Source organism: Phocoena sinus, chromosome 9, assembly GCF_008692025.1.
Source record: "Phocoena sinus isolate mPhoSin1 chromosome 9, mPhoSin1.pri, whole genome shotgun sequence".
Taxonomy (NCBI): Eukaryota; Metazoa; Chordata; class Mammalia; order Artiodactyla; family Phocoenidae; genus Phocoena; species Phocoena sinus.
Window position 1 is genome coordinate 23,491,945 of NC_045771.1, and position 5,338 is coordinate 23,497,282.

A 5,338-nucleotide genomic window follows, 5' to 3' on the forward strand; every position below is an offset into this window, starting at 1 on the left:
CAAGGCCGTCCTTCTTCAGGCAACTTTCCTGCCCACACGCTCTGCCCAGGACCTTTCCTGGGAACAACTTACCCGGATGGGACAGGAAGACAGTATAGTAAACTGTCCAGAGGTAAGCCCTAGAGTAACCACTAAGAAAATAGAAAAAAAATACAGTAAAAAAAAAAGGGGCTTCCCTGGTGGCGCAGTGGTTGAGAGTCTGCCTGCCGATGCAGGGGACGCGGGTTCGTGCCCCGGTCCGGGAAGATCCCACATGCTGGGGAGCAGCTGGGCCTGTGAGCCATGGCCGCTGAGCCTGCGCGTCCGGAGCCTGTGCTCCGCAACGGAAGAGGCCACAACAGTGAGAGGCCCGCGTACCGCAAAAAAAAAAAAACTCATTAAAGGAATAATTAAAATGTTATACTAGAAAATATTCACTTAATGCAAAATAAAGCAGTCTAGGCGAAATAGAGGAACAAAAAGGAAATGATATATTTAGAAAGCAAGTAAAATGGCAAATACAACTATATTAGTAACGTGAATGGATTAAAACAAGATCCAACTAAATACTGTCTATAGGAGACATACTTTAGATTTTTAAAAAAATATTTATTTATGTATTTTTATTCTGTGGCTGCATCACGTCTTAGTTGCGATGCATGGGCTTCTGTCTAGTTTTGCAGTGCAGGCTTATGGGATGCAGGCTTATGGGATCCCGCGGCATGTGGGATCTCAGTTCCCTGACCAGGGATCAAACTGGCATCCCCTGCATTGCAAGACGAATGCTTAACCACTGGACCACCAGGGAAGTCCCACAGACATACTTTAGATTTACAGATACAAAAAGATTTAAACTAAAAGAATAGAAAAAAATTTTATCATGCAAACAGCAACCATAAGAAAACTGGAGGGCTATACTGTCATCAGACAAAATAGGTTTTAAAACAAAAAAAGTAACTCAAGATAAAGAGGGACATTTTATAATGATAAAAGTGTAATGCATCAGAAAGGTGACAATTGTAAACCTAAGTGCACCTTAACAACAGATCCATACCTCATTCCGTATACAAAAGTTAACTCAAAACGGATCAAAGATCTTATATGTAAGAGCTAACACTGTAAAACTCTTATAAGAAAACACAGGGATGAATTTTTCTAAACATAGACTAGGCAATGATTCCTTAAATATGTTACCAAAAGTACAAGCAACAACAACAATGAAAAAAAAACAGATTGGACTTTATCAAAACTAAAAACTTTTGTGCTGCAAAAAAAAAACACCATAAAAAATGAAAATAACCCACAGTATGGGAAAAAATATTGACTAGCCATATACCTGATAAGTGACTTGAATCTAGAATATATAAAGAACTCTTACAACAAAATAATCAAAAGACAAATAACTCAATATTTTAAATGGACAAAGGACTTGAATAGACATTTCTCCAGAGAAGACACATAAATGACTAATAAGCTTGCGTAATGATTTTCAACATCATGAGTCATTAGGGAAATGCAAATCAAACCACAATGAAATACCACTAGGATGGCTGTAATAAAAAAATCAGATAATAATAAGTGTTATCAAGGAAGTAGAGAAATTGGAACCCTCATATGTTGCTGGTGGGAATGGGAAGTGGTACAGCCACTTTGGAAAATAATTTGCCAGTTCTTCAAAAGGTCAAAGGTAGAATTACCATATGATGTTACTTCCAGTAACATACCCAAGAGAAATTACAGCATATGTCCTCACAAAAACTTGCCCATGAATCTTCACAGCAGCATTATTCATAATAGCCAAAAAGTGGAAACAACCCAAATTCTATCAGCTGATGAATGGATAAAGTATGGTACATACTTTGGTACATACACATTTCTTGGCAACAATAAGGAATGGAGTATGGATACACGGTAAAACATGGATAAACCTTGAAAACGTTATGCCAAGTGAAAAGCCAGACACAAAGGATTACTTATATGAAATGTCCAGAATAGGCAAATCCATAGAGAAGAAATGTGGATGAGTGGTTGCCTAGGGCTGGGGTATGGATGGTGGTGGGAAATAGGGGGTGAATGCTGAAGGGTATGGGGTTTATTTTTGGATGATAAAATGTGTTAAAATTGATTGCAGTGATGATTGCACAACTCTATGAATATACTAAACTATTAAATTATACTCTTTAAACAGGTGATTTATGGTATGTGAATTATATCTCAATAAAGCTGTTACCAAAAAAATAAGCCAAACATATAGGAATTTGAGGTCACTACCCTGTTCCAGGACATCTGGTGCCTCATTATGGCCCCAGCTGTGGTTTTGACCCACTGGCCTCTACTCCCTTGCCACCTGACGCCCTCTCTTCATACTACCTGGAAGGAACAGCTGCCACTTCCCCTCCCTCAGCCCCTGTCTAAGATCTTGCTTGTCTCAAAACTGTGGAGTGGGGCTATGGTGCTGAGTGAGATCAGGTCCTTGACCAGAGGCCCCATGGCAAGTCTTGGCCCAAACTCCTGCAAGACTGTCTCTTCTCTCTCTAGGGGGCCTCATTCACATCATAGCCAATGTGGATCTATTACGAAACTTTCCCAGCCAATGGAAGGGAGTATTCTGTCTTGAGAAGCTGCACTTTTCACTAATTTGCACAAAGTTGCCTTACAGTCTGAATATGCGCTGTTCTATACAGTAGTTACTGGCTACATAGGGCTATTTCTATTAAAGTGAATTAGAATGAAATAAAAAGTAAAAATTCAGGGGAGTTCCCTGGCAGTCCAGTGGTTAGGACTCCACGCTTTCACTGCCAAGGGCGCGGGTTCAATCCCTGGTCGGGGAACTAAGATCCTGCAAACCGCGTGGCACGGCCAAAAAATAAAAAAAAATAAAAATTCAGATCCTCAAGTGCACTAGCCATATTACAGGGGCTCAGTAGCCTCATGGGGCCATCGTATTGGACAGTGCAGATATAGACATTTCCATCATCGCAGACAGTTCTGTTGGACTGTGCTGCTCAAAACCACTGGAAGAGGCTTTGTGGGATCTTGAGAGCAGGACCGTGAGGGATGGGAAGAAGCGAAATGGGTGGGAAGAAGAGGAAATTGCAGGCAGGAAGCCACACATATCTCCTGCCCTCTTTGCCCCACCCTCTTAGCTTCTCCAAGCCCTAATGGGATCCCCAGGGAGCGGTCTTTGAGAAAAAAGATAGAAAAGAGATTGGGGAAGCCCCAGGTTCTCCAGTGGGCCCAAGGTTGATTGGCAAGCTTCCCTCCAGGCTGGAGAGCCTCGTGGCTTGGAGGTCCCTGTGTGGCGCCTGGAAACATTCTGCCAATACCCCCCTCCAGGTCCTGGCTCTGCTGCGAGGTTCAGATACGCACTCTGATTGCCCTGGTCTTTTTTTGCCAAAAACGAAAACAGAAGAATACACAAACCCTCCTAAGATCCCAGCAGGTTCCATCTGACAAGGAAGTACTGCGCTCCGACTGTGATACTAACCTGTGAGTGGTGTTGGTCTAGTGTGTGAGCTGACACTGATACTTGAGTAGGCATGCTGCAGCTTGGCACAGTCCCTGGAACACAGTGAGGCGGACCCCTGAAGGCCTTTTAAGGGACAAAGGAAGCCCTTTTCCTGGAAGGGGGCTGGTGGCCTAGTTATTCTGAATTGTGGGGAGAGGTGGCCAGCTGTGGGGTACAGCTGTGGAATTAGAATCTCAGGTCGGGGCTTCCCTGGTGGCACAGTGGTTGAGAGTCCGCCTGCCGATGCAGGGGACGCAGGTTCATGCCCCGGTCCAGGAGGATCCCACATGCTGCGGAGCGGCTGGGCCCGTGAGCCATGGCCGCTGAGCCTGCGCGTCCGGAGCCTGTGCTCCACAGCGGGAGGGGCCACGACAGTGAGAGGCCCGCGTACCGCAAAAAAAAAAAAAAGAATATCTGATCTGTGATAAACAGCACATCCCCGCCCCCTGTCCCCCTGCTGCAGCTGCTCAGCTGGTCAGGTCAGCCGGGGTAACCTTCTCCTGGGGTGGACATGATGTTGTGAGCAGGGAGAGAGGGTCCTAGGGGAGTAGGGAGCTGGAGACAGGAGCCACTGAGGGAGGTGACTTGGGGGCAAGTTGGTGACTTGCAGGGGCAGATGGGGATGGGGGTTGGGATGCTGCACAGCCTGTTCCCAAATACCACGTCCAAACGACATCCTGTGGTGCACACACGCTTGCACGCGGTTGTGTGGGCCACGTGAAGGGTGTGGAAGAACAGACCTTGTTACCATTGGTTACACCGGATGCGAGTGATGGGCAAGGAAGGGCTGGAGCAGGTGTAATGATGGGCTTTGCCTTTATTCCTTTGTGGTAGCTTATTTCATTTGTTACAACTGGTGTGACTTGAAAGGTCAACATTTAAGTACAAAATTTAATCATTTACTAACCCCTTCTCTCCCTCCCTGTTTACAGCCAACTTTTGCTTCCAGCCACCAAAGGCAGAGGGAAAACCAAGCTGCTTCTATTGACAGTACAACCTGAAGGAGGTAAGGAACAGAAAGTGACTATGTTGGGGTCTTCCGTGTACCAGGTGCTGCACATGTGTCAAGCACACATCACGTGTTTGTTGCCTTATTAGACTCTCCCAGCCTACCGTAGCAGTTATTACTTCCTTTTCCAGATGAAAGATTTTGGCTTAGGGAGGTAGAGTAACTTAGTAGAATATGTGGTAAGGTTAGCATATCAGCTAAGGGCCCAGGAGAAAAGAGAATTCCCCTCAAAAGGGTTTAGCTAAAGAGAACTTAAAGGAGGGACCATTTACCGATCTGTAGACATGGTATTAGAGAATCACCAGGGGGCTTCCCTGGTGGTGCAGTGGTTAAGAATCCGCCTGCCAGTGCAGGGGACACGGGTTTGAGCCCCGGTCCGGGAAGATCCCACATGCCACGGAGCAACTAAGCCCATGTGCCACAAATACTGAGCCTGCGCTCTAGAGCCCGCGAGCCACACCTACTGAGCCCGCGTACCACAACTACTGAAGCCCGCGTGCCACAACTACTGAAGCCCACGAGCCTAGAGCCCGTGCTCCACATCAAGAGAAGCCACCGCAATGAGAAGCCCGCGCACTGCAACGAAGAGTAGCCCCCGCTCGCCGCAACTAGAGAAAAGCCCGTGTGCAGCAACAAAGACCCAACGCAGCCAAAAAAAAAACAAAGAGCAGCAGCCAACGCACAGCTGCAGCCAGTTTAAAAAAAAAAGAGAATCACCAGGGAACTAACAATAGTAGGGAGCCATTGCCACTCCCTGGGCTGAGCGGATAAGGGGAAGGACTAGTGGTACCATGGGAGCTGTGCTGAGCAGGAGGAGGCCAAGAAGAAATACCCCAACCGCT